The sequence below is a fragment of the Rutidosis leptorrhynchoides genome, chromosome 2 (assembly GCF_046630445.1).
Source record: "Rutidosis leptorrhynchoides isolate AG116_Rl617_1_P2 chromosome 2, CSIRO_AGI_Rlap_v1, whole genome shotgun sequence".
In the NCBI taxonomy this organism is placed as follows: domain Eukaryota; kingdom Viridiplantae; phylum Streptophyta; class Magnoliopsida; order Asterales; family Asteraceae; genus Rutidosis; species Rutidosis leptorrhynchoides.
The window spans coordinates 306319412-306340316 of NC_092334.1; the positions used below are offsets into that span (position 1 = coordinate 306319412).

The 20905-nt window shown below is 35.3% G+C and overlaps 1 non-coding gene across 1 annotated transcript; it reads left to right on the forward strand.

The window, feature by feature from the left end:
- Positions 1–6697: 6697 nt before the first annotated feature.
- LOC139895510 (small nucleolar RNA R71) lies at positions 6698–6804 on the forward strand. Its single transcript, XR_011775946.1, has one exon. It is a non-coding gene; the product is annotated as a small nucleolar RNA R71 (small nucleolar RNA).
- The last annotated feature ends 14101 nt before the right edge of the window (positions 6805–20905 follow it).

Below are 20905 nucleotides of genomic sequence, written 5' to 3' on the forward strand. Positions count from 1 at the left end.
TAGTAACACTAAGTAGTAACATTAATGGCAATAGTAGTAGTATAACATAACACAAGTATTATGATCATACAAGTTACTAAATACAAAATATTACCACATGCAATAAAAGATAATAGTTACCAATAGCATAATCCCCATTAATATAAGTATAATCCAAGAGTGATAAACTAAATTCCAAAGTAGTAAACCAAACTATAAACATAATGTGCTAATAGCCCGGTTTATAACACTCGGTAAGTCTTATATAATCAATTAAAGAAGGTATGGCAGATGAAAAAGGAAAAGAAGCTCGTGGTCAACGACCCTTCACTTCCTCTTCTGTCGGGTACGGAAGGCAGGTCCATCATTCCTCTGCCTATTACGTTCTGCCTCTAACGCAGCAACCCTGGTAGTTAAGGCTGCTATCAATCTCGCCATCTCAACGAACCTTGCTTCAGCCTCGTACGTATAAGTATTTATACCTGTGACTCTTTCCTCCATCCTCTCTAGATCATCGGGGTGCGGATATGTCCTAGCAATATCGCTCAAGGCGTTAATACGATCAACAATATCCCTGTTACGGTTAGTATGAACCAAATCCAACGCATAAAGGTTCACGGGATGGTTAGGTATCCGATGCGGAGCAGGTACTGGTGCTGGGGCTGGAGCATTCACCTCAGCCACACTGGAGTCGCTGTCACTGCTTCCTGAATCCTGTGACATCTAACTCATAGTACAAGAACACAAACAAAACAGATCAGTCAAGTAAATAACGTTAGTCACAAAGTACTCATGTAAAGACTAAGTCCCGGTCGTAGTCTAGACTCATCAAGGCGTCCTAATGTCCAAATTAGACACACTAATGCAAGTCCTAGTTTCCCTACGAACCGTTAGCTCTGATACCAACTATAACACCCCGCCAAAATACCATCTGACGGTGTTTTAATTCCGATCCCACAGTTAACAGTTACGCCCTCTATATGAGACGTTTAAAGCAATCGCATTTAATTTTATTTAAAATAATAACTTTCAAAAACAAAAGTCAGAAATCCCAAAATAGAAACACTGTTGTGATCGTAACCACAAGCCAACAGTATTTAAACAGTATAAAAGTTTTAAATGTGAAAGTAAATAATGTTCTTTAAAATCAAATGCTGACTCCACGGCCAGACATGCAGCAAACACATCGGAAGCATACCTCTTAAGGACCTGAGAATAACCACACGCAAAAACAGGTCAATAAATAATGTTGGTGAATCTACAGGTTTAAAGTAACGTAACAGTATCTGAAAAACAGTTATCAGAAAAATAGTTTAATTTCATTGACCATAAGATTCTATCGCAAGCATAAACCGAGCACCTGAATACTAGCAAAGACCCGAGTATATCCACTATACCCACCTTACCTCGTAAAATGTTATACATTGTTCGGATGTATTAAATGTTCAAAGTAAATGCACCACTGCTTTTATAGTGGGTAAGGTTGTCAACCTAACGGATCCGTCCATCTAAATTGTGCTTACCAATGATATTAAAAGTATTCAAGCTAGAGGCTTTTTGAACAAACTCAATATGAATATGTGTAGTACTCACGTCAATATAAAGCATTTGAAAATGTAAATATAACAGCGTGTATTCTCATTCCTGAAAACATGTAAAAAGCGGGACTGTAGACTCACCTTTGAATAAGCTCGGAATGAAAGACAAATGACTTGTACGGTTTAGACCCGAGTAGTGTAACCTAAGTATACGTATGTAGGTTGGTCAATATATGTATCTTATATAAGTGTGGTTTCATAGTGTACGTTGTCTTATTGCTCGACCCGACGCGATTTAAAGTAAAAGTCAACTATATCATGCAAGTCAAACAAAGTCAACCGAAGTCAAACTTGGTCAAAGTAGTCAACTAAAGTCAACATCAGTAGGTTCATGTCAAATATTGGTCAACATATCAAAACTAAGTCATACAATACGTTTTAGGTCATGAATAATCATTTTCACAATTTCAGTTTATCGTCATGCACCAAATTTACGAACACGTTGCACACTTAGCACAATATCTCATAGTACAAAATTCAAGTAAATATGACAAACTCCAGATCATAATTAGACTCAAAATCAATTCCAAAAAGTCCGGCCAGGGACTCATACGACAATTAAAAGTTAGGAATTAGAAGGAATACATTTGGGGTTTGCCAGGTCAGTTTCTGTCCGCGCACTGATTTCATTTCGGCTATAACCGGAGTTAGAAACATGCAATTGATACAAACAGTGGCCATAGTTCAAGGACAAATCAAAGTAACACATATCAAAATCTAGCCACTTTTGTTTAGCCAATTTGTACAGTTTATTCGTGCAAGTTGATCATTCAGTTTTCAGTTCAAATCAGAATTCACATAAAGTATGGCTCTATTGTGCCCAATACATAAGGTTTCAGAGATTGACATAAACTAACAATAAGTCACATATCATGTTAAGTTAAGTTTTTCAGAAGCATACATGCTCAATCAATGTACAAAATTCACAAAGTACAAAACCGTGTTCAATTTACAGATTCGATTCCCATTTCGTTAGTCATATTCGCATACGATTATCCGAAAATATAGATACAAATGGCCTATGATATCTACATGTAAGATGAATTACATTTTGTCTATTTTTCAAATATGCAAAGCTTCAATCACAGAAGTTAACACATTTTCTCATACAAGGTTATTTTCATGCAAGTGCTGTATAAAACTTCATTTACACTAATTCTAGCATATCTTGGGCTATACATAAGAAAACGACATGATATCCTAGTCTAACTTGAGTTTTTTTAAATTATCTTTCCAGTGGTATAAGTCTTACATGCCAATTCGTTTTCTATCAATACCAGATTTCTGATCAAGCAACAATAACACAACAATAATTCAAATCGACATAACTTAATCATACGGAAACAAAATCAAGCGAATCCAAAGCCTAAACTCAATAGTTTTTCGCAAGGAATCTGATTAAAACATAATAATTAACATTTGAAAAACTTAAAATCACTGATCATGCAATAACAAATTCGTTTTTAAACCCTAGCGCATCAAACAATCAAAATAACGATTACAATTAACACGTACGCGTATAGACTTGAGCAATTGACAACATAACTATGAAACTTTATAAAAATCAGATTTTTAAGAATTAGGGTTCATGCAAATATACCTTTGATCGCTAAAAGAATTATATCAACGCGTAGAGGAGATCAAGAATTGCAACTTTCGTGTTCAAGGTTTAATCTAAAAATCAAAAATTGATGGTGGTCGACGGTTTGGGGAGAGGGAGAGAAGAAAACTGCGTTATATTTTTATTAATGCTATTTAGGTTAAACATAAGCCTTAAATACTAGCCCTAATTATCCTAAATTGCACATAAGTCCCTCCACTAGTCAAAAATTAACAAAATAAGGGAGTGAGGGGGAGGGGACAGCTGAATGGGGCCCACCATGGGTTCCCGAGCTCTCATTTTGTAATCCAGTGTATTCGTGGTCCGTTTTAAGTGTCGTTTTGTCGTACCGAAGGCCCGGAACGCTAATCCGATAGTTAAACGCAATCAATCGCTTAATTTATTAAAATCCCAATAAATTAAATATTTTAAAAAGTTAATAATTAATTAAATTAATTATTAAAATAAACCCGAGCGTTTCGTTGCTCAAAAAGCTATTATCAAAATCGTATCGTTTTTATCGTATTTCATTATCCGAAATATTTATTTGAATTAATATCAACCCATATCAATTATTGAAACCCTCCAAAGGTCAAGTACGCATTTAATACATGTAAACACATAAAAGTTAAATAATCGCTGTTAAATAAACTAACGGAAGGTTAACGAAAGTAACGGAAAAATCAGGGTTGTTACAGGCATTTCTCCCAGTTTAAAACAAGATTTGATTCTTCACAACGAATTAGCATTCGTTCAAGGTTTGAGAGACATGAGTTGAAGGAGTCCCAAAAACAGAGAAATCATCCATAAAGACTTCTATACTTTCTTCAATCATGTCATGAAAAATTGCCATCCTACACCTTTGAAAGGTACCTGGCGTGTTGCATAATCCGAATGGCATTCGTCGGTAGGCAAAAGTACCAAACGGACAAGTAAATGTGGTCTTGTCTTGGTCTTTTGGATCAATTGGAATTTGAAAATAACCGGAGAATCCATCATGAAAACAGTAGTAATATTTTCCCGCTAAACGTTCTAGCATTTGATCGATAAATGGTAGCAGGAAATGATCTTTCCTTGTGGCGTCATTTAGATGATGATAGTCTATACAGACTCTCCACCCAGTGACTGTTCTTGTAGGAACGAGTTCGTCTTTATCATTTAGAATAACAGTTGTACCCCCTTTCTTAGGTACTACTTGCACAGGACTAACCCACGGGATATCAGATATAGGGTAAATTAACCCGGCATCAAGTAATTTGATGATCTCCTTTTTTACAACTTCTTTTATGGTAGGGTTTAACCACCGTTGCCTTTGTACCACGGGTTTAAAATCTTCTTCCATTAGGATTTTGTGAGTACAAAAAGCAGGGTTAATCCCAAGAATATCAGTTGTTTTCCAGGCAATTGCCTTTTTGTGGGTTTTTAAAATAGACATTAACCTACCCTTTTCGTCATCTAAAAGTTTTGATGAAATTATGACGGGTAATTGTGACGTTCCTTGGAGATAAGCATACTCCAAATGTTTCGGGAGTTCTTTAAGTTCCAAGGTGGGTGGTTCTTCCAAGGAAGATTTTATCCGGAATCAGTTACCATTGGTAATTTCTTCAAAAGGTTCATCTTCCCCGGGAATTTCTTCTTCCATGTATTCTTCATCAGTGACTACCTTCAACAGCTTGTCTAACTCTATATCGACATCAAAATCTTCACCTTCACCTATGAGGGTGAAATCTGAGGTGTCGACATTTTATAGTTCTTGTAGTTCTTCCTCAATACAACAATCAACAATGTCTATTTGGAAACATTCGTCATCAGGAGACATAGGGTGTTTCATAGCCTTATCTATGTTCAATATAATTCTATCCTCCCCCACACCTAAGCGGAGATTTTTCTCTTTTACGCGCACAATTGCGTCTACAATATTTAGAAAGGGACGCCATAGAATTAGGGGAACCTTACTATCTTCTTCCATTTCAAGAACAATGAAATCAGTATGAAAGATTAAGTGATTTACTTTAACCGGTAGGTTTTTAGCAATGCCAATAGGATAGTTGTATGTTCTATCAGCTAATCGTATACACATCCTAGTTGGTTTTAAATCACCTAAGTTCAATTTTAAGTACAAGGAGTGAGGCATAAGGTTAATGCTTGCTCCTAAATCAGCTAATGTATCGTACATTACTGAATCTCCCATCAGACAAGAAATGATGAAACTTCCAGGATCTCCAAGTTTTGGTGGCAAATTTTTCTTTTGTAAAATTGTCGAGCATTCCTCATTAAGGAATGTGGTAAAAACTTCTGCATATTTTCCTTTGTCTGCTATAAGATCTTTGATAAACCTTCCATAATTCGGCATACCCGCAAGAACATCTACAAGCGGTACATTTATACAAATTTACTTAATCATGTCAGTAAACTTGTTGTATTGTGCTTGTAATTTATCTTTCTTCAAACATTGCGGATATGGAATTTGAGGTTTGTATACCTTCAATGGTGGTTGATTTTGAGTCTTTGGTGCACTTGTGGTTGGCACCGTATTTTCTTCCACCACAGGTTCGTTTTCTTGTGAAACATGAATAGGAGTGAGAGGCTTTGGAATCTCTGGGTTAATGGTTAACCCAGTTCGCGTAGTGATTGAATTAACTTGTGAAATATTACTTGAATTTTGAGTTTCCTTACCCTTTGGGTTTGGTTGCGTGTTGGATGGTAAAGTTCCCGATTGCCTTTCAGCAAGCAATTGAGATATTCTTACCCTATCTCTTTCAAGGTTTTGAATTGACGCTTGATGATTTCTTTAGACTTGCTCGTTTTCCGTTTGAGATTGATGTAATTGTCTCTTCACTTGCTCATTCGTTTCTGTTTGACTTTTGACAAAATTCATCATAACTTCTTCAAAGTTAGATTTCTTCTTTACTGGTTGCATGTTATGATTTTGTTGTTGATATGGTAATTGAGGTAACGGTTGTTTTTGAAAATTTTTTTGAGGTGGAAATGGAGGTTGGTTTCTATTGAAAAAGCAGGTGGTCCATTTCTTTGAAAAGCAAAATTCCTCGGGTTTTGATATCCTGGGTTTGCAGGTTGATAATTAGAATTTCCTCCTTGAAAATTTCCTTGTCTTTGATTGGCTATAAAATTAACTTGTGCTACTGAGTTCATTGGCCGATCATTGATATCACAATCTTTCGTGAAATGTGGCTATCCACAGATTTCACATCCTACTTGCAATGCTAAAACTCTTGAATTTAGTTTCTCTATTTCTCTTCCAAACTTTTTGAATTGATTCGACAGTGAAGCTATGGTTGTGTTGTTATCTTCATTTTCTTCAAGGCTTGCCACCGTCCTTCTAGGTAGTTGATCTCTAGACGGTGTCCATTTAAAAGTATGAACTGACATGTCTTCTAACATGTCATACGCTTGATTTGGTGATTTGTACATAGATACTCCTCCAGCGGAGGAATCTAATATACCACGAGTATGTTCATCAATACCACGATATAAAGTTTCTACTATTTACCCTTTTTGCAATCCGTGTTGCGGACAATTTCGTAACATTCTTTTTAATCTTTCCCAGGCATCATAAAGAGTTTCGTCCGCCTTTTGTTTAAAAGTGGTGATTTCAATTCTAAGTCTTTCGGCTTTTGCCGGTGGAAAAAATCGGGTAATGAATTTTTCTCTTAATTCATTAAAAGTTGTAATAGAATCAGGTTTTGATGCTTTCAACCATGCTTTTGCGTCTCTGGTTAACGAGTACGGAAAAGTTCTTAACTTAAATGCATCTGAAGAAACATCTTTGTTTTTGTACAGTTCACATAAATCTTCAAAAGCTTCTAAATGTTCTATCGGATTGTTATTAAGTCTTCTGTCGAATTGGTTTTCACGAACCATGTGCATAAACTGCCCCTTGACTTCCCAGTTCTCAGCCTCAATTTCAGGTCTTCATATAGGTGCAAGAGCGAGAGGGGGAACAGTTTGTCTGGTATTCCACATCGGTAGATCATTTGGATCAGGTGTTACTTCAGCCATTTCTTCTTTAATGACGATGGTTTCAGGTTTAGTTTTGATTTCTAGTTGACCACTAGTGTTTCCTACTTGTTTATCTTTTTTGTTGTTTTTCGGTGTTTTCGGTTGACTAGTACTACTTAAATTTTTTTATTTTTCTTATTTTAATCTTTTGTTCAAGTTTCTTTCAGGTGCTGGATTAAGTACAACGAGTTTAGGATTTCCTGAACGGGTCATACAATTACAAAATTGTATGTAGTCTTGAAGGATTTATTCACTAAGTGTATGAACATTGAACTTTCTTGAAAATGAATTTTCACGAAAGGATCGAATAACTAAAAACAATGATAAAAACCTTTAAACAAACAGATTTTCCTTCTAAATTTGCCCACGTTTTGAATAGCCAAAAGATGCAGCAGAGTGGCAGGCTTCGTTTGGTCTCAATATAATTGAGTACTGTTTGGCTCCAATAACCCAGTCCACGTACAAATCCAACTATTACTACGAATTAGAAAAATTATCTATTTATTTAACTGCCAACTTCCCCGGCAGCGGCGCCAAAAAGTTGATGTGCTCGATCGTGTCCTTTTATTTTGATCGGATTTAGATTGAATTTATTACACGAATTGGTTGTGATTATATGGTGTTCTTATGATTTCGAATTGATTTCACACATATAGGCAACTTTGTCCTATCCGTATAGTAATAGTTTATTTGATAAATCCGGTTCGTTCCACAGGGAGATGGAATTTTCAAGATTTTTTAATTTCTAAAAGTTAATCTATTTAATCGGGGGATTTTGGATTAGGGTTTACTACTTAATTGAACGGAAATTAGATTTAACTAAAACAAAATAACTAAATTAACGACAATAAAAATACAATTTAAACTAATTTAACAAAGTAGAAGAAATAAGGTTTTTCATGGAAATATAGCAAAATAGTAAAAAGTAATTAAAGTTTACGATATGCCAATAAGTGAAATTGAAGAGATTTAAAATAAGGTAAAGTAGTGGCTACTAAAATATGTCCCCTCTGGATTTATGGATTTTTTTTAAGTCCGATTACTATGTTTTAATATATATCCTTATATTTTATCTTTCGATTTATAAAGATTTAATTAACTAAAACTAAATCTCACTTTCGTTTAGATCTCATTTTAGCGAATTAAATTATACCCCGACTATTTAAATTGAGATTTAATCCAGTTTTTACTTTCGTTAAAACCAAAATTATAACGGTCTTACCCTTTTTATAATTACACGATTATATAAACTGTAATATTACCCAAACCACCAAATCACACTTCTAAATTGTTGTCAATAATTTGTCCATATGTCCGTCTAGATCACCGAGGTGTTGAAGCATAATTTATGTAAATTCAATGCACTTTCGCTTATTAATTTTAATAAATTATGTGATAGGGGTGAAAATATTAAATTATATAACAATGGGTTGGTGATTAAACTTAATATTAAAAATAGTCAAAGTTACATCATAATATTATAATATGGTTCAATCCATTTGTCCAGAGGTTCTACATTTTAGTTACCACTATGGATATTTAGTTGGACATTATAACGGCGTAAAAATATAAATTATATAAAGTGGACATGGTAACGATAATAATAATAATAAACGATAATAATAATAAATAATAAATAACGATAATAACGACGATAATAATAAATATTACGATAACAATAAAAATAACAATAATAATAATAATAATAATAACAATAGAAATAATAACGATACGTGAAAATAAAGTTAGGACTTGGAGACTTACAGCGAGTTGGAACGGTAAAAAGCGATATTATTAGCGTAGTGGTACACGGACAGAACTCTGATTTAAAACCCCTAAATTAAACATTACAATAACCTTATTATTAAAATAAACTTAAATTAAAATTATAATTATAAATATAAATATAAGTATGCAGAGAAGAAATGAAAATATTGTGTATAAAACTCTCGATCAAACTGCCTTTTTATAAGATTTTGGCCTGCTACAGTAACCCATGCGATCGCATGGGTTTTATGCCTATTTCCCATGCGATCGCATGGTCGCCAGATCCAGCTCACATATTTTTTGTACACTAGCTTGTCGACATATTTATTAAATATATATAATATATATATAATTTTATATAATTATATATATATATTATATTATATTCTTGTGCATAGTTAACTCATAATTTTGGCTCCGATGTCTCGTACATTTATGCCCGGTTTATGTCTCAGTACCGGTTCCTCGAACGTCTTTTCGTACAATTTAATATCGTGTAATTTGCTTTCCGCAACTTGCGTTCTTGTCAATCTTTAGACGTTTTTCTTCGATAATTTAAACCACTTGGAGTGTAACTTGTACGTTTGAGCATTTTGGACGTTTTCGCCTTTTAAATCTTCGTTTTCGACTTTAAATCTTCATTTTCTCGAATATTAAGATGCTTCTCCGATCCTTTGGGTATTTCATCCTTTAAATTTCCTTATTTTAAAACTACTTGTTGCGCCTCCTTTATTTGAGTAGTAATGTTATTATGAATCATTATATTCATAGCTTTTACTCGAATGGGTTCTCTGTCCTTTCTGCTCAAGGAGTCGGCTACCACATTTGCCTTCCCCGGGTGGTAACGAATCTCAAAGTCGTAATCATTCAACAAATCAATCCACCTGCGCTGCCTCATGTTCAGTTGTTTCTGATTAAATATGTGTTGAAGACTTTTGTGGTCAGTATATATAATACTTTTGACCCCATATAAGTAGTGCCTCCAAATTATTAATGCAAAAACAACCGCGCCTAATTCCAAATCATGCGTTGTATAATTCTGCTAGTGAATCTTCAATTGTCCAGACGCATAAGCAATTACTTTCGTTCGTTGCATTAATACACAACCGAGACCTTTCTTTGAGGCGTTACAATATATCACAAAATCATCATTCCCTTCAGGTAATGACAATATAGGTGCCGTAGTTAACTTTTTCTTTCACAATTGAAACACTTTTTCTTGTTCATCTTTCCATTCAAATTTCTTCCCTTTATGCGTTAATGCAGTCAAGGGTTTTGCTATTCTGGAAAAGTCTTGGATGAACCTTCTGTAGTAACCAGCCAGTCCTAAAAATTGGCGTATATGCTTCGGAGTTTTCGGGGTTTCCTACTTTTCAACGGTTTCAATCTTTGCTGGATCCACCTGAATACCTTCTTTGTTTACTATGTGACCGACAAATTGATCTTCTTCCAACCAAAATGCATACTTTGAAAACTTAGCGTACAGTTTTTCCTTCCTTAACAACTCTAGCACTTTTCTCAAATGTTCTTCATGCTCTTGTTCATTCTTTGAGTAAATAATTCTTTGGAATATCATCCTCATTCACCCGCATTTGATGATACCCAGAACGTAAATCAATCTTCGAATAAACCGACGAGCCTTGTAGTTGATCAAATAAGTTGTCGATTCTCGGTAGTGGGTAGCGGTTCTTGATGGTAAGTTTGTTCAACTATCGGTAGTTGATACACAACCTAAATGTACCATCCTTCTTGTTGACAAACAAAACAGGAGCTCCCCATGGTGATGTACTTGGTCGAATGAAACCACGCTCTAAAAGTTCTTGTAACTGACTTTGTAATTCTTTCATTTCGCTGGGTGCGAGTCTGTATGGAGCACGAGCTATTGGTACAGCTCGTGGTACAAGATCTATTTGAAATTCAACGGATCGATGTGGGGGTAATCCCGGTAATTCTTTCGGAAATACATCGAGAAATTCTTTTGCGATGGGAACATCACTGATGTTCTTTTCTTCAGGTTTAACTTCCTTGATGTGTGCTAGAATGACGTAACAACCTTTTCTTATTAGTTTTTGCGCCTTCAAACAACTAATAAGATTTAATTTCGCATTGTTCTTTTCTCCGTACACCATTAAAGGTTTTCCCTTTTCACGCATAATGCGAATCGCATTTTTGTAACAAACAACCTCTGCTTTCACCTTTTTCAACCAGTCCATGCCGATTATTACATCAAAACTCCCTAACTCGACTGGTATTAAATCAATTTTAAACGTTTCATCCCCCAGTTTAATTTCTCTATCCCGACATATATTATCCGCTGAAATTAATTTACCTTTTACTAATTCGAGTAAAAATTTACTATCCAAAGGCGTCAATGGGAAACTTAATTTAGCACAAAAATCTCTACTCATATAGCTTCTATTCGTACCCGAATCAAATAAAACATAAGCAGATGTATTGTCAATAAAAAACGTACCCGTAATAAGCTCCGAGTCTTCCTACGCTTCTGCCGCATTAATATTAAAATCTCTTCCGCGGCCTTGCCCATTAGTATTCCCTTGGTTTAGGCAATTTATAATAATGTGGCCCGGTTTTCCACGTTTATAACAAACTACGTCTGCATTATTTGTTCCGACCTTATTTATTTCTTTATTTTTGTTGTTCTTTGGTCCGTAAACCTCACATTTTGTCGTGCCATGACCACTTCTCGTACACTTGGTGCAAACTGTTGTGCAAAACACATTCGGATGGTACTCTGCACACCTGAAGCATGGTTGTTTCTGTTGTTTGTTGTTATTGAGGTTGTTGTTGCGATTGTTATTGTTGTTGAAACGGTTGTTGTAGTAGTTTTTGTTGTTGTTGGGACGTTTGTTGTAGTTATTGTTACGATTGCGGTTATTGTTGCGATTGTTGTCGTGGTTGTGGTTGTAATTGTTATTGTTGTTGTACTGGTGACTCTTGCCACTGTTTTCCTCTCACTTCCTCTTGAGTTGTTTTGTGTTGGCTTCTTCGGCCACCTGTTCTTTAATTCTCCCCTCAATATGATTTATGAGTTTATGAGCCATTCGACTTGCCTTCTGTATGGAAGCGGGCTCGTGTGAATTCGCATCTTCTTGAATCCTTACTGGTAACCCTTTTACAAACGTGTCGATCTTCTCTTCTTCATCTTCGAACGCTCCCGGACACAATAGGCACAACTCTGTGAATCATCGTTCATATGTGGTAATGTCGAATCCTTGTGGTCGTAACTCTCTAAGTTCTACCTTGAGCTTATTGACTTCGTTTCTAGGACGGTACTACTCGTTCATCAATTGCTTGAATGCCGACCACGGTAGTGCGTAAGCAGCATTTTGTCCTACCTGTTCAAGATAGGTGTTCCACTACATTAACGCAGTACCTATGAAGGTATGCGTAGCGTACTTAACTTTGTCCTCTTCAATACACTTACTTATGGCAAACACCGATTCGACCTTCTCGGTCCACCATTTTAATCCAATTGGTCCTTCGGTTCCATCAAATTCCAAAGGTTTGCAGGCAGTGAATTCTTTGTAGGAGCATCCTACATGATTTCTTGTGGAATTAGTTCCACTGCTAGATCCAGAGTTATTGTTATTTTGCATCGCAGCCTGTACTGCGGCTATATTTGCTGCAAGAAAAACACGGAAGTCTTCCTCGCTCATGTTCAAATTCTGACGAGTCGCCGATGCCATTTCCTTCAAAAAATAGCCCAAAAGAATTGAGTTAATCATATAGAATTTAAGAATAGTCAATAGTATTTCGTAACATAATATGAACTTATTTATAAAAGTTTTTTCTTCATATTAGCATTTTATAGTTTTAATTCGGGTAGTACCTACCCGTTAAGTTCATACTTAGTAGCTATTATACAATTCAACTACTACGATTCTATATGAAAAACTTATAACAATAATATTTCGCATTAAAACTTTTATACAATATTTTACAAACATACAATACCACTATTATACAAATAGGATGAAATATAGCACATAATAACTTGCTACACGGCAGCTATAAAGGTAATTCTAATTAATACGGAAGTTGTTCAGCAAAGGCAATAAAGACACTTAATTCATAAGTCCAGAAACAGGTCATGCATTCTGGTTTTACTAAAACGACTTCCCATCCTTGATCTTGTGGAAAGTAACCATTATGACCATTGGCTAGGCAGCATGTTTTAATGTTGTCAAAAGGACGAGGGTTTCGTAATGCCCAACAGCCTTGTAGCAATCTAAAAACCTTGTTTCTTACCCCAACTACTGAGTCCGTCACTTCTGGAAATGTTTCATTTAATAGTTGTAATCCGATGTTCTTTTTCTCACTTTGGTGAGAAGCGAACATCACTAACCCGTAAGCATAACATGCTTCTTTATGTTGCATGTTAGAAGCTCTTTCTAATTCACGAAATCCTATGTTGGGATATGTTGAGTCAAAATAGGTCCTTAACCCGTAGCGAAAAATTGCATTTGGGTTCCCCGCATTTAACGCTTTAAAGAAAACACTGCGTAACTTACGGTCTCCCCAATGTGATATACCCCACCTATCAAAGGAAAGCCTTTTATAAACTAAGGCATTTCTGGAAAGTCTTTCAAATGTTTGACAAGTTAATTTCGCCATAACTAATTGTGCTGATGAATTCTGACCGAGTCAAGACAAGATTTCATCAATGATATCCTCGGGTAGGTCTTCTAAAATATTCGGTTGTTTACCCTAACGTCCATTTTGTGTTTTTATACTGTAAAAATAGACGAGGGTTAGATTCATAAAAGATAATTAACAAACAATACAAGCAATTTTACATTTATCAAAAAAGCACAAGCACACTATATTACATATATTACATAACATGATTATAACTCTTTAATCCGACTCACTCGTTTCTTCTTCTTCGGACTTGGTTCGTTTTGCTAATTTCTTAGGGATATATGATGCTCCCTTATTACGAGCTGTCGTTTTCCACAATGGTTTAGAAAAACCTGGTGGTTTAGAGGTTCCCGGGTTATTGTTACATTTTTGGAAATACGGACGTTGCCGATACATGTAAAGTTCATCGGGGTTGGAATCAGGTTTCTCTATTTTTATACCTTTTCCCTTATTATTTTCTTTTGCTTTATTAAATTGGGTCGAGGTAATTTCTATAACATCATCGGAATCCTCATCGGGATCCGATTCATCGGAAAATTGGTAATCTTCCCAATATTTTGCTTCCTCGGCGAAAACACTATTGACCATTATTGACTTTGGTCCGTTGGTTGAGGAATTTCTTTTATTTAACCGATTTACGGTAGGTATCAATATTTCTTCCTCCGGAACCTCTTCTTCTTCCGGTTCTTCCTCTTCCAGTTCTTCCTCTTCCGGTTCCTCTTCTTCCGGTTCCTCCTCTTCCGGTTCCTCTTCTTCCGGTTCCTCTTCTTCCGGTTCCTCTTCTTCCGGTTCCTCTTCGGGAATTTGTGAATCTTCCCAAAGTATATTCGACTCTTCATTATTATTAGGTGAGTCGATGGGATTTGTACTAGAGGTAGACATCTATCACACAATATCAAACACGTTAAGAGATTAATATATCACATAATATTTACATGTTAATAATATATAGTTTCCAACAAAAAAGTTAAGCAATCGTTTTTTTTTTGAAGAAAAATATGGTCGAAGTCCAGACTCACTAATGCATCCTAACAAACTCGGTAAGACACACTAATACAAAAATTCTGGTTCTCTAAGACTAACGCTCGGATACCAACTGAAATGTCTCGTTCATATTGATTTTAAACGTTCCATATTAATTGATTTCGTTGCGAGGTTTTTGAAATGTCCCGTTCTTATTGATTAAAAACGTTCCATATTAATTGATTTCGTTACGAGGTTTTGACCTCTATATGAGACGTTTTTCAAAGACTGCATTCATTTTAAAACAAACCATAACCTTTATTTCTCAATAAAGATTTAAAAAGCTTTACGTAGATTATCAAATAATGATAATCTAAAATATCCTGTTTACACACGACCATTACATAATGGTTTACAATACAAATATGTTACAACAAAATAAGTTTCTTGAATGCAGTTTTTACACAATATCATACAAGCATAGACTCCAAATCTCGTCCTTATTTAAGTATGCGACAGCGGAAGCTCTTAATAATCACCTGAGAATAAACATGCTTAAAACGTCAACAAAAATGTTGGTGAGTTATAGGTTTAACCTATATGTATCAAATCGTAACAATAGACCACAAGATTTCATATTTCAATACACATCCCATACATAGAGATAAAAATCATTCATATGGTGAACACCTGGTAACCGACATTAACAAGATGCATATATAAGAATATCCCCATCATTCCGCGACACCCTTCGGATATGATATAAATTTCGAAGTACTAAAGCATCCGGTACTTTGGATGGGGTTTGTTAAGCCCAATAGATCTATCTTTAGGATTCGCGTCAATTAGGGTGTCTGTTCCCTAATTCTTAGATTACCAGACTTAATAACAAGGGGCATATTCGATTTCGATAATTCAACCATAGAATGTAGTTTCACGTACTTGTGTCTATTTTGTAAATCATTTATAAAACCTGCATGTATTCTCATCCCAAAAATATTAGATTTTAAAAGTGGGACTATAACTCACTTTCACAGATTTTTACTTCGTCGGGAAGTAAGACTTGGCCACTGGTTGATTCACGAACCTATAACAATATATACATATATATCAAAGTATGTTCAAAATATATTTACAACACTTTTAATATATTTTGATGTTTTAAGTTTATTAAGTCAGCTGTCCTCATTAGTAACCTACAACTAGTTGTCCACAGTTAGATGTACAGAAATAAATCGATAAATATTATCTTGAATCAATCCACGACCCAGTGTATACGTATCTCAGTATTGATCACAACTCAAACTATATATATTTTGGAATCAACCTCAACCCTGTATAGCTAACTCCAACATTCACATATAGAGTGTCTATGGTTGTTCCGAAATATATATAGATGTGTCGACATGATAGGTCGAAACATTGTATACGTGTCTATGGTATCTCAAGATTACATAATATACAATACAAGTTGATTAAGTTATGGTTGGAATAGATTTGTTACTAATTTTCACGTAGCTAAAATGAGAAAAATTAACCAATCTTGTTTTACCCATAACTTCTTCATTTTAAATCCGTTTTGAGTGAATCAAATTGCTATGGTTTCATATTGAACTCTATTTTATGAATCTAAACAGAAAAAGTATAGGTTTATAGTCGGAAAAATAAGTTACAAGTCGTTTTTGTAAAAGTAGTCATTTCAGTCGAAAGAACGACGTCTAGATGACCATTTTAGAAAACATACTTCCACTTTGAGTTTAACCATAATTTTTGGATATAGTTTCATGTTCATAATAAAACTCATTTTCTCAGAATAACAACTTTTAAATCAAAGCTTATCATAGTTTTTAATTAACTAACCCAAAACAGCCCGCGGTGTTACTACGACGGCGTAAATCCGGTTTTACGGTGTTTTTCGTGTTTTCAGGTTTTAAATCATTAAGTTAGCATATAATATAGATATAGAACATGTGTTTAGTTGATTTTAAAAGTCAAGTTAGAAGGATTAACTTTTGTTTGCGAACAAGTTTAGAATTAACTAAACTATGTTCTAGTGATTACAAGTTTAAACCTTCGAATAAGATAGCTTTATACGTATGAATCGAATGATGTTATGAACATCATTACAACCTTAATTTCCTTGGATAAACCTACTGAAAAAGAGAAAAATGGATCTAGCTTCAAAGGATCCTTGGATGGCTCGAAGTTCTTGAAGCAGAATCATGACACGAAAACAAGTTCAAGTAAGATCATCACTTGAAATAAGATTGTTATAGTTATAGAAATTGAACCAAAGTTTGAATATGATTATTACCTTGTATTAGAATGATAACCTACTATAAGAAACAAATATTTCTTGAGGTTGGATGATCACCTTACAAGATTGGAAGTGAGCTAGCAAACTTGAAAGTATTCTTGATTTTATGTAACTAGAACTTGTAGAATATATGAAGAACACTTAGAACTTGAAGATAGAACTTGAGAGAGATCAATTAGATGAAGAAAATTGAAGAATGAAAGTGTTTGTAGGTGTTTTTGGTCGTTGGTGTATGGATTAGATATAAAGGATATGTAATTTTGTTTTCATGTAAATAAGTCATGAATGATTACTCATATTTTTGTAATTTTATGAGATATTTCATGCTAGTTGCCAAATGATGGTTCCCACATGTGTTAGGTGACTCACATTGGCTGATAAGAGCTGATCATTGGAGTGTATATACCAATAGTACATACATCTAAAAGCTGTGTATTGTACGAGTACGAATACGGGTTCATACGAGTAGAATTGTTGATGAAACTGAACGAGGATGTAATTGTAAGCATTTTTGTTAAGTAGAAGTATTTTGATAAGTGTCTTGAAGTCTTTCAAAAGTGTATGAATACATATTAAAACACTACATGTATATACATTTTAACTGAGTCGTTAAGTCATCGTTAGTCGTTACATGTAAATGTTGTTTTGAAACCTTTAGGTTAACGATCTTGTTGAATGTTGTTAACCCATTATTTATTATAACAAATGAGATGTTAAATTGTTATATTATCATGATATTATGATATATAATATATCTTAGTATGATATATATACAGTTAAATGTCGTTACAACGATAATCGTTACATATATGTCTCGTTTCGAAATCATTAAGTTAGTAGTCTTGTTTTTACATATGTAGTTCATTGTTAATATACTTAATGATATGTTTACTTATCATAGTATCATGTTAACTATATATATATTCATATATATGTCATCATATAGTTTTTACAAGTTTTAACGTTCGTGAATCACCGGTCAACTTGGGTGGTCAATTGTCTATATGAAACATATTTCAATTAATCAAGTCTTAACAAGTTTGATTGCTTAACATGTTGGAAACATTTAATCATGTAAATATCAATCTCAATTAATATATATAAACATGGAAAAGTTCGGGTCACTACAGTACCTACCCGTTAAATAAATTTCGTCCCGAAATTTTAAGCTGTTGAAGGTGTTGATGAATCTTCTGGAAATAGATGCGGGTATTTCTTCTTCATCTGATCTTCACGCTCCCAGGTGAACTCGGGTCCTCTATGAGCATTCCATCGAACCTTAACAATTGGTATCTTGTTTTGCTTAAGTCTTTTAACCTCACGATCCATTATTTCGACGGGTTCTTCGATGAATTGGAGTTTTTCATTGATTTGGATTTCATCTAACGGAATAGTGAGATCTTCTTTAGCAAAACATTTCTTCAAATTCGAGACGTGGAAAGTGTTATGTACAGCCGCGAGTTGTTGAGGTAACTCAAGTCGGTAAGCTACTGGTCCGACACGATCAATAATCTTGAATGGTCCAATATACCTTGGATTTAATTTCCCTCGCTTACCAAATCGAACAACGCCTTTCCAAGGTGCAACTTTAAGCATGACCATCTCTCCAATTTCAAATTCTATATCTTTTCTTTTAATGTCAGCGTAGCTCTTTTGTCGACTTTGGGCGGTTTTCAACCGTTGTTGAATTTGGATGATCTTCTCGGTAGTTTCTTGTATAATCTCCGGACCCGTAATCTGTCTATCCCCCACTTCACTCCAACAAATCAGAGACCTGCACTTTCTACCATAAAGTGCTTCAAACGGCGCCATCTCAATGCTTGAATGGTAGCTGTTGTTGTAGGAAAATTCTGCTAACGGTAGATGTCGATCCCAACCGTTTCCGAAATCAATAACACATGCTCGTAGCATGTCTTCAAGCGTTTGTATCGTCCTTTCGCTCTGCCCATCAGTTTGTGGATGATAGGCAGTACTCATGTCTAGACGAGTTCCTAATGCTTGCTGTAATGTCTGCCAGAATCTTGAAATAAATCTGCCATCCCTATCAGAGATAATAGAGATTGGTATTCCATGTCTGGAGACGACTTCCTTCAAATACAGTCGTGCTAACTTCTCCATCTTGTCATCTTCTCTTATTGGTAGGAAGTGTGCTGATTTGGTGAGACGATCAACTATTACCCAAATAGTATCAAAACCACTTGCAGTCCTTGGCAATTTAGTGATGAAATCCATGGTAATGTTTTCCCATTTCCATTCCGGGATTTCGCGTTGTTGAAGTAGACCTGATGGTTTCTGATGCTCAGCTTTGACCTTAGAACACTTCAAACATTCTCCTACGTATTTAGCAACATCGGCTTTCATACCCGGCCACCAAAAATGTTTCTTGAGATCTTTGTACATCTTCCCCGTTCCAGGATGTATTGAGTATCTGGTTTTATGAGCTTCTCTAAGTACCATTTCTCTCATATCTCCAAATTTTGGTACCCAAATCCTTTCAGCCCTATACCGGGTTCCGTCTTCCTGAATATTAAGATGCTTCTCCGATCCTTTGGGTATTTCATCCTTTAAATTTCCCTCTTTTAAAACTCCTTGTTGCGCCTCCTTTATTTGAGTAGTAAGGTTATTATGAATCATTATATTCATAGATTTTACTCGAATGGGTTCTCTGTCCTTCCTGCTCAAGGCATCGGCTACCACATTTGCCTTCCCCGGGTGGTAACGAATCTCAAAGTCATAATCATTCAACAATTCAATCCACCTACGCTGCCTCATATTCAGTTGTTTCTGATTAAATATGTGTTGAAGACTTTTGTGGTCGGTATATATAATACTTTTGACCCCATATAAGTAGTGCCTCCAAGTCTTTAATGCAAAAACAACCGCTCCTAATTCCAAATCATGCGTCGTATAATTTTGTTCGTGAATCTTCAATTGTCTAGACGCATAAGCAATCACCTTCGTTCGTTGCATTAATACACAACCGAGACCTTGCTTTGATGCGTCACAATAAATCACAAAATCATCATTCCCTTCAGGCAATGACAATATAGGTGCCGTAGTTAGCTTTTTCTTCAATAACTGAAACGCTTTCTCTTGTTCATCATTCCATTCAAATTTCTTCCCTTTATGCGTTAATGCAGTCAAGGGTTTTGCTATTCTGGAAAAGTCTTGGATGAACCTTCTGTAGTAACCAGCTAGTCCTAAAAACTGGCGTATGTGTTTCGGAGTTTTCGGGGTTTCCCACTTTTCAACAGTTTCTATCTTTGCCGGATCCACCTTAATACCTTCTTTGTTCACTATGTGACCGAGGAATTGAACTTCTTCCAACCAAAATGCACACTTTGAAAACTTAGCGTACAATTCTTCCTTTCTCAATACTTCTAACACCTTTCTCAAATGTTCACCGTGTTCTTGGTCATTCTTTGAGTAAATAAGTATGTCATCAATGAAAACAATGACAAACTTGTCAAGGTATGGTCCACACACTCGGTTCATAAGGTCCATGAACACAGCTGGTGCATTAGTTAAACCAAACGGCATGACCATAAACTCGTAATGACCGTAACGTGTTCTGAAAGCAGTCTTTGGAATATCATCTTCTTTCACCCGCATTTGATGATACCCGGAACGTAAGTCAATCTTTGAATAAACAGACGAGCCTTGTAGTTGATCAAATAAGTCGTCGATTCTCGGTAGTGGGTAGCGATTCTTGATGGTAAGTTTGTTCAACTCTCGGTAGTCGATACACAACCTGAATGTACCATCTTTCTTCTTGACAAACAAAACAGGAGCTCCCCACGGTGATGTGCTTGGTCGAATGAAACCACGCTCTAAAAGTTCTTGTAATTGGCTTTGTAGTTCTTTCATCTCGCTGGGTGCGAGTCTGTAAGGAGCACGAGCTATTGGTGCAGATCCTGGTACAAGATCTATTTGAAATTCAACGGATCGATGTGGGAGTAATCCCGGTAATTCTTTCGGAAATACATCAGGAAATTCTTT